Source organism: Phocoena sinus, chromosome 6 (assembly GCF_008692025.1).
Source record: "Phocoena sinus isolate mPhoSin1 chromosome 6, mPhoSin1.pri, whole genome shotgun sequence".
Classification (NCBI taxonomy): domain Eukaryota; kingdom Metazoa; phylum Chordata; class Mammalia; order Artiodactyla; family Phocoenidae; genus Phocoena; species Phocoena sinus.
This window is the reverse complement of record NC_045768.1, coordinates 93,573,047-93,587,342: the sequence shown is the minus strand read 5'-3', so window position 1 is coordinate 93,587,342 and position 14,296 is coordinate 93,573,047.

Below are 14,296 nucleotides of genomic sequence, written 5' to 3'. Positions count from 1 at the left end.
CAACCATGAGCAATTAGAGTGCCCACCTTCCAAGCCACATTGGCTTGGGGTCCGGCCATCACTCATACCAGACTAATCATCATCTTCTCTGGGCATTTAGCTGGGAAAACCCCTCACTCTCTCTGGAGGGAGATGACTGAAAGGACCCCATGAGTCAGGAGAAAAAGAGGGGAGCATCTTGCTTCCACAAGGAGAGGGCCTGCCTGTGAATAAGGCCAAGAAAGGCAGGCAGAGAGAGAGAGAAAGAGAGAGAGAGAAGACAGTGATGATATCATTTGAACACCTGGATCCAGACTTGTCTGATCCTAGAAACACCCGACATGCTTGATTTTCCGGTCATACAAGCCAACACATTCCTCGTTTTAAAAAAAAGTTTATTTGAATTGGGTTTCTCACTTGTAACTGAGTGATCCCTGATGAATCCTTTAGTGTAAAATACAGCCATTGTGCCAGAGTGTGCTGGGCTTCTCAGCTAGGTTGCTCTTAAACTGATTCAGTTAGCACAGTAAACACACAATAAACCTATCTGGAAGGTTATATACTACCCTTAATAGCAGTTTGGCTAGCTAAACTGGGGTCATGATAGCTCTGATCACTAGCCAGCTGCAAAAAGGTCACTGCCTAAGTAGGGGGTTCTATTGACTGAATTATGTCTCCCAAATTCAAATATTGAAGCCCTAAACCCCCATGTGATGGTATTTGGAGAATGCCTTTGAGAGGAAATTAGGTCATGAGCGTAGGGCCCCCATGAAGGGATTAGTACCCTTATGAGAAGAGACCAGAAAGTTTCCTCTCTTTCTCCTCTCTGCTGTGTGAGGACACAGTAAGACAGTGGCTGTCTGCAAGCCAGGAAGAGAGTTCTCACCAGAACTGACTATGCTGGTGCCCTGATCTCGGACTTCCAGCCCCCAGAAGTGTGGGGAATAAGTGTCTGTTGTGTAAGCACCCCGTCTGTGGTGTTGTGTTATAGCAGTCCGAGCTATTGAGACAGGGGCTTAGTGGAGCCCCACAAATGGGAACTGGCTTCTTGAACTCCCAATGTACCAAATCCTCCTCTGGGAAGTTCAGCTACCACACCTTAGAGAGGAGGCTTTCCTCAGATGGAATTCTACTGCAGTGCAGTGGTGTGAGCTGTTACTTCATAAGCTTTTCCTACTGACCACCCCTTTCACTCAGTTACCCTTGTGTTTTGGTTCTTGAGGAGAGAGGGCAAAGAAAGCAGGAGTCAGCACCGTGGAGTGGTAACTGGAACACTGTGGAGGGAGGCATGGATGGGGAAGGGAGGCATCTGTGACTTCCTCCAACTGATGACCCTGATAAGAGAGATGTGGAACAGCCCATGCCGGAGACTTCTCCCTTCAACCCTGCCTTCTGGAAGCTCTACCTTTCCACCTGGAGGAGCTCACCAACAGCACTTGTGTTGATGGTCATTTTGGTCACAAAGTATATGAGAATGGTCAATGCCTAGCATTTTCTTTGACTGTCCTCGTATGTTTTCATGAAGACATCTCCCCATTAGTGCTATACAAACTGTCTACTGGATTTGCTTGGAATACAGCAGAGGTTGGCAAACTTTTTCTTTGAAGGGCCAGATAGTAAATATTCTAGGCCTTTTGGGCCATACAGACTGACTCTGCCCTGACATGGGAAAGCAGCAGAAGATAGCATGTCAACAAATGGGCATGGCTGTGTTCCAATAAAACTTTATTTATGGACAATAAAATATGGATTTCATTTAACTTTTATGTGTCATTAAATGGTATTTTTCTTTTGATTTTTCCCCCCCAACCATTTAAAAATATGAAAATCATCCTGTTACAGCCAAGAGGAGCCCAAGGAGAAATGACTAAATGTAGCTTGGATGGGATCCTGGAACAGAAAAAGGACATTAGGGAAAAACTGAGGAAACCTGAATAAGTGTGGGTTTTAGTTGATAATAAAGTATCAGTATAGGCTCATTAATTGTGACACAAGTACCGTGCTAATGTGAGACATTAATAACAGAGGAAAGTGGGTGTGGGTTACATGGAAACTCAGTACTGCCGTTGCTATTTTTTGTAAATTAAAAAGTGTTCATAAAAAGTAAAGTTCATTAAACAACAACAGCATTTTTAGCTTATGAGTGTACAAAAGCAGATGGTGATCCAGATTTGGCCTAAAAGCTATAGTTTGCCAATTCTTAGTATAAAGAATAAAAAGGACTTCTATATCTGGCAATATGGTAGACCAGGAACTCTTCCTGACTCTCTTAGTAAAAACAGCTGAAAGTAATGATTAATAACAACAACAACAAAATTCTTAAATCTATCAATGATCTGGAAACAAAGTGTGATGGTTAATTTTATGTCAACTTGGCTAGGCTATGGTGCACAGATGTTTTGTCAACTATCTGTGAAGGTGCTGGATGCTGCTGCGAAGGGATTCTGTAGATAGGGTTAACATTTACAGTTGTTTGACTGTAAGTAAAGGAAATTACCATTGATAATGTGGATGGACCTCATCCAACCAGTTGAGGGCCTTAAAAGTAAAATTCAAGGTTTCCTGCAGAAGAATTCTGCCTCAGGACTGCAGTGTCAGCTCCTGTCTGTGTTTCTGGCCTGCCCTATGGATTTCAGATTTACCAGCCCCCACAACTGCATAAGCCAATTCGTAAAAAAACCTCTTTCTCTCCCTGGATATATTATATATCTATATGTGTATTGCATATATTTTGTTTCTGTTTCTCTGGAGGATTTTGACTGATACACAAAGTAAGGAATAGTAAGGACAAAACTGAATGAAGGCAACACTCTAAACAGGTAAGCTGGTTACTGAAACCAGCTTCCATCTTGAGGGCATTTGCTGAACCAGGTGTAAGTTCTAAGAGGAGAACCTCCTGCTTTGAGCTGGGACCCCAAAAGTCCACTCCATCAGTGCAGGAGTGGAGTACAAACAAGCCTTCCCTACCACACGGAGAATACAAAGATAACTGCTGGCATTCCCTTAGATGAGCAGAAACCTCCCTGAGCATTTTAACTATAAGCCAGTGTTCATATAGACATTCACCTTGAAGTCACACTTGGAGTGACCGTAAATGCCTGGAATTTATTTTTCACATGGTTTCAAATTGACTGTGATCCCAGGGAACACATGGGAATACACTCACATCTTTCAGTAACCTAAACATAATCTTACATATCAAACATTCTCACACGAGGTTAGCAAAATGGGAGCCATTCACAGTTACAGTTTACTTACAGAAGGAAATAAGGTAGCTTGAGTGAGAACTAACAGCAATAACAGTCCACAGAAATAGGTTCCTAAAGTCTTCAAATATTGGAATTTTTAGACATAGGATATAGAGTAACTACAATTAACGCATTTGAATTAAGTAAAACGAAGTTTGGAAATAGAATAACAAACAAGAAACTATAAAGAATGATGAAAGGATTATGAAAGAGAACTAATAGAACTTACAGAAATGAAAAAAAACATATAATTATTGAAATTAAGTACCCACTGAATGAGTATAGTAACTGATTGGGAATAACTGAAGGAAGAATTAGTGATTTGGAAGATAGGGATCATGGAATTATTCATGATGTGTGAGATAACAAAGAGATAAATAATGTGAATGATATTCTATCAATAATTAGAGACCTTAGACTGTAAGCGGTCATTCTTAAACTTGAGCAAGCATCAGAGACACCTGGAGGACTTGTTAAAATACAAATTGCTGGGACCCACCCCCAGAGTTTCTGATTCAGTAGGATGTGGTTGAGAATTTGATTCTCTAACAAGTTCTCAATGATGCTGATGCTGCCGGTGGGGACCCCACTTTGAGAACCATTGCTGTCAGTGTGGTTCAAAGCTTTCCTTTGCAGGTTCAAAAACCTACTTGCACTTATTGACTGTGGAAACTTGGAAAGTTTTCTTCACTTCTCTGTGCCCCAGTCCCTCCATCACAGGGTTGTTGTGGGGAACACATGCATTAACACTTAGTGCTGTGGTGGCAAGGGTGAGGATTCTGAAAGTGTTAGCTGTTACCGTGTTTTGTACATGGGACCTCTGATGCATTCTTTCCTGAGCATCCCAGATCACAGAATTTATGAGCCCTCTGAAAATCATGTTAGGGACGTTCCAATGCTACCAGTTCTCTGAGATATAAGGGAGCCTGTTGTGTTAAAGTGCTTAAAGCCAATCACGAGGGAAGACTTGTCCTGATAGTGAGAATTTAATGATGTACTATTTAAAAAGAAATTTACTTGTATTTACATGAAAGATTGAATATGCTGAATTCACTTCTGATCACGTAATTCCAAATAAAATGTTTAAATAAATAGATGAAACTCATTTGTAATGTCAATAAAAATAAAAATCAGTCAATCTAAGAAGGAAATTGAAAATTTTATTTGAACCAAATTGAGTATTATAACCTGGGAACAGCCCCTCAGAAAGCGCTGATAACTGTTCCAGCCATTAGTAGTCAAAGCATTGTTATATAAATTTTTTGAGATAGAGGGCTGTATGTACATTAAATAACCTATTATTGACAGTTTACATAATCCAGACGTGCAAGTACAAAGTGGTGGGTCATGGTGACCCCTTACAAGATCAGGAAAGAATGTTATCTTTAAAGGGCTCTCTTGTTGATGCTAAGAGAAGGTTGCTCTTCATGGTTGAGCATGGTTCTGCCGTTAGGGGAGGTTTGGTTGATTCATGATGCTGATACACAATGCACAGTAGAGGGAAGAGAAAATTTTTTCATATTTTAAATTGTTCTGGTCTTGCCATGAAATATGAATTTTTATTTCATAGTAATTAGTAGCATGTATTTGAATATAAACAATTTATATGTTAAAATTCTTGGAAGAACTCATTCTCTCAAAGTGGATTATCCTGGAGCCACGCATATTGGCTGGCAGGAGCAATTGTAAACGTATCTTCCCAACTCAGCAATGTCACTTTGGTAGCCTGACATCGGCCAAGGTGTGACACTGAGTGTATACACATAGAACATGGCAAATAGTAGGACTCAGGGCTCTCCCTTCACCCTTACCCCAAGAATCAGTTGTTAAACATTTACCAGCACACCACTGGTTTAATAAATGGAATATTGCCCATACTTCTTTGCTTAGGAATCCTTTCTATAAAGATACTCTAAACTTCAGGGGTGTCCACCCTTATTTAAGTTCTGGTTTGTTTATGCTGAAATCTACATCATTGACTTTTTAAAATTTAGTTTTATTATAATCAGGTATGCATACACATAGCTCTAAGAAACAAATAGTTCTTGTATGGACAGTCTACTCAAGCTGGCTGTTCTCTGGCTCTCTGTACATCCCCTGCCCAACCAGTGCATGCTTCACCTGTATCTTACACATATGACTGACTTTCCTACGTACTTGCCCCAGCTAGTGATTGTTGTTTTCAAAGGAGTGGTGAGAGGTGTGCCCCTCTACTGGGTTTCCTGGTAACTAATGAACCCACCTGACGTCAATTCCCCTATAAATGGTAATCTCCCCTTCCCCTGGGGAGTGAAGACTACCACCATGTTCTGCCTGCTGTCCACCACACATGGTGGGGTGTCACTCCAGGACCTTGCTTCAGACATGTAAGCTCCCCCATTCATTAAACCATTGATGTCTCTATTTCTGACTCCAGGCTCTTTCTTTGGTCTTATAGCTGGGCAAGTGCAGACCTTGTAGGCCTGCTGGGTGCAGCCCAACATTTCTACAGTGCTCTCTGTGAAAACCTGTGGTTCCCCTTGGTCCCTTCTGTCACTCATTTCACAGTCCTGGGAGCCTTCAGCTCTTGTCCCTCCCTCACATCCCCATTTCCTATGTCCATCTCCCCAGGATAATTATTTCATAACTTTTAAAGATCACTACCTAGTGTTCTATTATTACAACTATGTCTTTTACCACTGAGCCACAGGGTATACTAAGAATACCTTTTCTTTCTGGCACAGTTTTAAAATTTGTCCTGGATTCTTTCCCCATTTGCTTAATTTTTCTGTGCCCTTATCACTAACTCAAACTCAAACTTTCCACCACGTGTTGTAATCTCTGTTAATGTGTTTAGCTGCCTTAGAAGGTCTATCAATTTACTCTCACTCCTGTCCTCTCCTGTCCTCCTGGTATCTCCATGCATCACCATCCTGGGGAGCCCCCTCCTCCGTCTTGATTGAACCCCCCATTTCTTATGTCTTGTTTTCTTCCTGTCTGAGTATTCCCTTCCTTGGATGGGACACATCCTATAACATCTTGCTACTCTAGTGTGGCCTGGAGGACTGATAGCTTTGACATCACCTGGGAACTTGCTACAACAAATGCAGACTCTCAGGCAATACCTCATACATACTGAGTTAGAATTCTCTCACTAAATATTGAGAAGCACAGTTCCAGTAGGTTCCAAAGAAAGGATGCATGAGAGATAAATGTTTGAGAACTCAAATGTCTGAAAAAATTTTAATTCTACACTCACACATTATTATATGCTGGTCATAGAGCACTGGTTCGGAAATAGTTTTCCCAGAATCTTGGAAGCATTTTTCCATTACCTTTACAAACTCCTTATCCTTTCTTCAACTTGCTTTTTCCCCTTTGTCACCTTGTAGGATATTCCTTTTGTTCACAATTGTTTCATTTGTACCCACAGGATTTAAATTTACAGAGGTGACTGACTGGCAGCACAGAGAGGCCAATACCATTGAAAGAAGTCTTTTTTTTTTTTTTTTGTGGTATGTGGGTCTCTCACCATTGTGGCCTCTCCCATTGCAGAGCACAGGTTCCGGACGCACAGGCTCAGCGGCCATGGCTCATGCGCCCAGCCGCTCCGCGGCACGTGGGGTCTTCCCGGACCTGGGCACTAACCCACGTCCCCTGCATCGGCAGGCAGACCCTCAACCACTGCGCCACCAGGGAAGCCCCGAAAGAAGATTTTTATATGTTACTTCCTGAGAGGAGAGAGACATGCCACCCCATGCTGGGCCACAGGGGAAACACCAAGCTTGGTCATGTGGCAGAAAGAGCAAGGGGAAAACATTAGGCTAGAATCTTTATTGGGTTTATGTGAAAAGGGCAGAGCTGGGTAAAGGGTTTAGGATTGCCTAGTTGGAATAATTTGGTGGGCTTTGGGCTATAGAGATGGTCTCTAGTTGCCTAATTCCTGGCTCTGGTGTTACTAAACTTGGATCCACTCATCTGCCTCACAGCAAAGCTAATCTACTGAAGCTGGATTGTGGCGAAGGAAAGTACAGTGTTTATATGCAGAGCACCAAGCAAGGAGAATGGGCAACTTGTGCTCAAAAGACCCAAACTCCATGATGGCTTTCCAGGGAAGGTTTTAAAAGCAACATCTGGGGTGAGGGTTGCAATATGTGGACCTTCTTCTGATTGGTTTTTAGTGAGGTAACAGGGTGATGTTTTCAGAATCTTAACCATCACATTTCTGATTCTAACCAGTCTGGGGTCTATGTGCTTGTGATCAGCATGTAGTCACCATCTGCCACCTGGGTTGGGGGCCTTTGTTTCTGCAGAACAACTCAACGATATGCATCAGATTGTCATGCATAGCCCTTGAGGAGGAACTAGGACTCTGTTTTATTGCTGAACTATTGTTTAAGCTATTATTACTTTCCTTACTTGACTGCTTTTCCTTTGTTTCCGCATTCCCTCATTTCCTCAATTAGTAACTGCTTGAGTCTGCTCTTTGGAACTCAGGAAAAGCCTAAGGGAATAAAACCTTTTTCTACAAACAAGAAATAGGGGACATGAAGGGCCTTTGTACCCAGGAGGGCCCTGAAGTATCCTCCTTCTACCCAGGAGGGCTCTGGAGGATACTGCTTGGTTTCACATTTAACATATTTTAGCAAAAGGGGCTCTGAGGAGCTGTACAAAAGGAAAGACTTTTATAGGCAAAAGTGGGAACAAGAAAGTTATACTAGGCAAAAGAGTGAGTTAGTTATTGCAAGGTTACTTTCTTTGGGGGATGGCAGGGGTCTATCAGACAGATTATCTAACTGGGACTTATCAGGAAATTCCTGTTAACTGATACCTGATTCCATTTCTGAGAGAGCTGAAAATGTAACTAAGTCTTGGTTTGGTGACTTGGGGCTTAGCATAAGTGACTCCATTTGGGGCTGGTTGTCTTTTCTTTTTTTAACACTTACTAGATTATTACTGGTTTATTATAAAAGGATATAACACGGGAATGGTCAGATGGAAGAGATGCATGTTTCAAGGTATGGGGAAAAGTTAGGGAGCTTCTATGCCTCCTACAGGTGTGCCATTCTCTTGGAATCTCCATGTGTTCACCAACCTGGAAGCTGTCTGAACCCTGACCTTTTGGGTTTTTATGGAGGCTTCATTACATAGGCTTGAGTGATTAAATCCCTGGTCATTGGCAATTGATTCAACCCCCAGCTCCTCTCCTCTCTCCTCCCTGGAGGTGGGGGGTTGGGACTTAATGCTCCAATGCTCTAATCACTTAGTTGCTTCCCCTGGCAAGCAGTTCCCATCCTTAAGGTGACATAGGGGCTTTCCAGAAGTCACCTTGCTAATGTAACAAAAGATACCTTTAATGTTCTCATTACTTGGGAAATTCCAGGGATTTTGGGAGATCTGTGCAAGAAACGGGATGAAGACCAAACAAATATTTATTATTATAAACACATTATCACACTTAGAATGTTCCTGCACTTGACTGTGTGGTGTTCCTAAGCAGAAGCCTCAGTGTTGCCCTCTGCAGAAAATCACCCTCCATCTTCCCCTAGGGTGGTGTGAGTGTGAGGGTGGGGTGAGAGTGGGAGTGGGGGTGGGAGTGGATAGCTGGCCCCTACCTCAGTCCCGGCCTCTGAGCCACCTTCTTCTCCAAGGCCACCTGTGCTGCCACTTCTAGAGGACTGGGGCCTCTGATTTCTGAGTCTTTCAGGGGCTCCACTGTGAAAATCAGGTTGCAGCTTAGCATCTATCTGCATAGCCAGATCAGAATTTGGTTCTTTCAGGTCTGCAGAATCAGATGCTTGCCAACTTTCCAGTTTTAGTTCTTACTGTCTCCTCTCCCATTCTCTTTTGTCTTGTGGGTTAATGTCTTCAAAAACTCTATTCACTATTGTTTTAGCAGGATTTGGGGAGGGGATGAAAGTAAAGGGATGTGTTTAAGCTGCCATATCTCCCCCCAGATTCCAGTGAGTTTTATCAAAATGATATGTTCACAGGTGGAAAGTCTTTGTGATAAAAATATGACAATGAAATATTGAGACTGGTGGATCTTATGAAATCTGTTTTTACTCTATAAGCATATATTACTTAAGGAGATTTTATTTTTAAATGACTATCATGGGCCAGCCAGTGTGAATGACCTATTTACCATCTATTCTCCCGTCTTTTTCATTGCCAGTACTGTGATTCCACTGGAGGAAGCCAACATGGCGGATTGTCCAGTCTGCCTTGTGGCCAGAGGCAGTTCATAACACAGTTCTGGCCAGAGAAACATAAGTGGATGCCCACTGTGAGTTTCTGGGAAAGTTTTGCTTTGCTTTCTTCCTTGTTGCTTCCTTCTCCTTTCTGAATGGAATGTGGAAGTGACAGCTGGAGCTACAGTAGCCATCTTTCACCCTGAGGGAAAGGCCAAGATGATACAGAATCCTTAGCTTTTTGACCTGCTGAAATAATGCAGTACTACTTGCCCTGGGACTGCTTTTTGTATAGGGAGAAAAATGACCCCTCCTAATTAGTTTAAGCTGTGGTTTTGGTAGATTTTCTCTTAGCCCCAGATGCATCCCTCAGTGAGATTTTTGGTATGTGGAAGGCAGTGTGGGAGTCTGCTCTAGAGCCTTCTGGATTGTTACCATAATGCTCCCCTGGAGTCAGATGCTCTCTAATACCAAGCATGGAGGTATCTCTGGCAGCTGTAAGGAGCCCAGAATTATGCTGACTTTCAGGGTCTTCAGTAGCCCAGAAACACCACAGAGGACAATGTTTTACAAAAAAAAAAGAGTGTGATGATCAAAAGTTGCAGTAGCCCTCCCTGTCCTCTTGAGGAGTTAATCTTCTGAAGGCGTCGACCCCACAGCAGGCGGGTGAAGGTTTTTCCTGAATCTGAAGTAACTGGATGCTTAAATGCCACTCCAGTGACAGTGGGATAAACAGTGTCTCCTGAGGGGACTTCTCTGTCCTGCAAGTTAAAACTTAATTTTACTGAAGGGGCAGTGATTTTACACTGGGAAGCAAGTCAGTCCAATGGCACATCTTCACCTTCATTTCAGGAAGAAAAAAAGGACATTTCATCAAAGTAAAGCTCATGTATATGGTTTAAAAAAAAAGGAAATTCTAGATTGTGTCTTGGACAGTATTCATACTTCAAATAATTTACAATATCATAAGATATACACATCAGAAGAATTAATGATGACTGAATTTACCATTCATCACAAAACATTTAATTACATTTTGTAATTAAAATTTTTTATTTATATGGCAAAGGAGTTTGAAACACATTTTAGAATTTGGAAAGAACTGTAAAAGGTTTTACAGGTTTAATGCATGGCTCTGCAAAGAATCGAGAAAGGTATAGTTACTAAGATTAATGTCAATCTGCTCAGGCTGCCATAACAAAGTACATAGACTGGGACCTAAAACATGAGAAATTTATTCTTTCATAGTCCTGGAAGCTGGAAGTCTTGAGATCAAGGTGTTGGCATGATGGGTTTCTCCTGAGGACTCTCTCCTTGGCTTGTGTATGGCTATTTTCTCCCCATGTCCTCACATGGTCTTCCCTCTGGGTGCACATCTTTGTCTGATATCTTCTCATAAGGACACCACTCAGATAGGATTAGGGTCCACCCTCATGACCTCATTTGACCTTAGTAATCTCTGTAAAAATCCTACCTCCAAATATAATCAAATTCTGAGGTACTCAGGTTAAGACTCTAACATATGAATTTTGGGGGACATAACTCAGCCCATGAGACCCTTTCTCCAGTCATACTGGATGGCTTGGCGGTGATTGTGCAGTGGCCATTGTGTTTGCACACGTTTCCATGTTGTAGACCTCATTTAACAGTGCACAGCCGGAGGCTCACTCCAGCAGTGCTTTCCCACTGTGGGTGCTCAGGCTCCAAGCATAAAAACTGTTGATGACCAAGTTAATATCTTTATAAATTTAGAGTTGGAATACACTGTCACAATCATGTTTCTCATCTCACAAACAAGAACTCCAGATCCAGAGAGGGTAAATGGCTTTCTTCCTTCTGTACACTTGGTGCCTCCCAGCCCCCTCTCCACCCCATGCAGGCCTTCCCTCAAGTGTCACCACAGGAGGCATCAAGCCTCCAGACTAAGCCAACTGGCTGCCTACACCTCCAGGTCTGAGGTTCATGTGATAACAGAAAACATATGCTCTCATTGTGGAGGTGAAGTTTCACGGGACACATGGGTGAGTCACATATGCATGTGCAAAAATGGCATCAGATGACACACACAGGTGTTTCCAGTTTAAAAGGCTGTCTGGGCCATCCACCCCTCCCCACCCCAAAACCTCTTCCAACTTCCTCTAAATCATCCACACAGAGGAAAAAAAATTCATATCACTGACAAAAATGAATATCTATGCACAGCCTGCCCATCCATCCACCCCCCCACCCATCCATCCATACACCCCTTCCTTCCTTCATTCAGTGTTTAAGGAGGCACTGGCTGAACTGCTGCAGATCCAGCAGTGGGCAAGACTGCGGGCCCTTTCCTCACGCAGTTTACACTGGGAGCCATTGTTGAAACTGATGGGGCTGCTTTACAGAAGGCAAAAAGGGAAGGATTTTCAGTAGAGGCAACAAGTAGAAGGCATAGGAGCCAAGACAAGAGCAAGAACCTTTCAGGTGGAGTGAGTGGTATGTTTAATATGATCTGCTTTGCAGTTTCAAAAGACTCATTGTGGCTGCCATTTTTGGAAGGCATAGAAGTGAAAGCAGAGAGGAGCAGTGGAGACAAAGGAATGTAGATGATCTGTTTTGGAGGTGTGACCATCAGGACCTGTGCTGGGTTGGACGTGGAAGGTGAGGGAAAGGCAGGAAGCAAGAATGCACTAGGGTTTCTGCTTGCTAATGGGTGTGTGGTAGTCAGATGAATGGAGTGGGTAAGCCTGAGAGGATGCCATTTGGGAATGAGTAGTAAACATCCATGATTGGTGACATCTTGTTTTGTGGGAATCTTGGTACAGAGGGAGGCACACTCTGGCTGCTGACTGGACATTCAGGTGTAGCATCCTACCAGGGTGACATGGGGCACAGTCAGGGAACTGCTGTAGAAACAGCTGTCCAGAGGCCTGGGCCAGATGTCCTTGTGTAGCAGAGTGTCCAATGGTGACAGCACCTTAAAACCATTATTCCTGAGCAGGATCCTGGCTCTGCTTTGCATATTTGGGTTCACAGCCAAGCCTGGTCCTACAGCCCATGTACCACCCATTTCTTCTCTGCTCAGATAACCCAGAATTAATGTTTGTGTTTGGTAACCAGAGAGGCTAATTGTATTATTTTCTGTGGGTGCTGTAACAAAGTACCTCAAACTGGGTGGCTTAAAACAATGAGAATTTATCCTCTCATAATTCTGGAGACCAGAAGTCTGAAATCAAGTTGTCAGCAGGGCCATGTTCCCTTAGAAGGCTCTACAGGGAGACCTGTTCTTTGTCCCTTCCAGCCTCTGCAGGCTGTTGACACTCCTTGATTTGTGGACATATCACTCTGGTCTCAGCTTTTCTCTTCCCATGGGCTTCCCTTCTTCTGTCTGTGTGTCTCTTATAAAGACACTGGACATTGGATTTAGAGCCCACTGGATAATCCAGGATGATCTCCTCACTTCAGGATCCTTAGCTTTATTACAACTGCCAAGATTCTTTTTTCAAATAAGGTCACATTCTCAGGTTCCAGGAATGTGACATGGACACATCTTTTGGGGGACCACAATTCAACCCACAAGAGTTGAATTTTGGCCCTGTTAAGTGTGAGATGTATATGGCATGTGTGAGTGGAAGTGACTTAGTGAGCAAATGGAAATGTATATCTGGACCTAAGGGGAAAGGTCATCAGTATAGGAATGGAATTTAAAGAAGTGGAGCTGGATGGGCTCACCCAAAGGGAGCATGTTGATGGAGATGGGGCTTGGGGTGGAGCCCTGAGCAGCTACTGCCAATCAGGCAGTGTTCTGATTCTGCATTGCTGCATGACATATCCCTATAAAACTTAGTGGCTTAAAACAGCTCTTTATTATTATTATCTTGATTCTGAGGGTCAGGAATTTGGACAGGGCACAGAAGGGATGCTTCATCCCTGTTCCACCATGTTTGGGGCCTCAGTTGGGAGGACTCAAATGGCTGGGTCTTGGCTGGGGCTTGGCTGGGCCTCTCTCTCTCTTTTTTCTCTCTATCCACGCAATATTTCCACATGGCTAGCTTGAGCGCCCCTACAATATGGAGACTTCCAGGTGGTCAGACCAATAGATGGTGACTCAGGGCTCCATGAGATCAAGGCAGAAGCTGCAAGTCTAGCTACAGAACTGGCATGGTGCCATTTTCACTATTCTTGATGGGTCAAAGCCAGCCCAGAGTTGGGAGGAGAGGATGGACCCCTCCCCTCTGTGGAAGGAGTGCAGGGGTATTTGCAGCCAGCTTTATTCTGCCTTACCCAGATTGAGAGAGTCTGAGGAAGACCTATACTGACTTTATCTCACAGCAAAATTTGGGAAGAGATGCTATGTCTTCCCACTAATCTTCTTCCTAGAGTCAGGCTTACCTGAGACTAGGTGGACTATCTGTATCATCCTTGGGGGTGTGTTAGAGCAAACTTTCTTCTCCTGCAATGCCACCCTCTCCCCAAATAGGTCTGTACCTATTCAGAGACAGGAACCCCAGAAATCCCATTTCAGGGTATGTATGCGGTGTGTATGTGTGGTGTGCTCTGTGTGTGTTGTCTGTGGTGTGTGTGTGTGTGTGTGTGTGCGTGTGTGTGTGTGATGCACACAGCTTTGTAAATCGCCTGATGAAGTCGTCTCTGGATTTAGGTTGGTCTCCTGGGTTGTCTCTCTAAGGAGGGATGAGTGAATTGTGTGAACGTGGACTAGTTGGGTAACACCCAGTGAGTGTTCGTTGTCTTTATGTTCTCTGCATATTGATGGAAATGGAATCTTGCATCATAACCCCTCTCTAGTCTGGGTCAGCACTCCAGAGCTTTCAGCTCTTCAAGAGCTGATGTTTTTATTTCGAGGTAGTTACCCAGAGGGTGGCCACTGGGGTCAGGGACCTCTCTTGAAGCATAAGTTAGAGT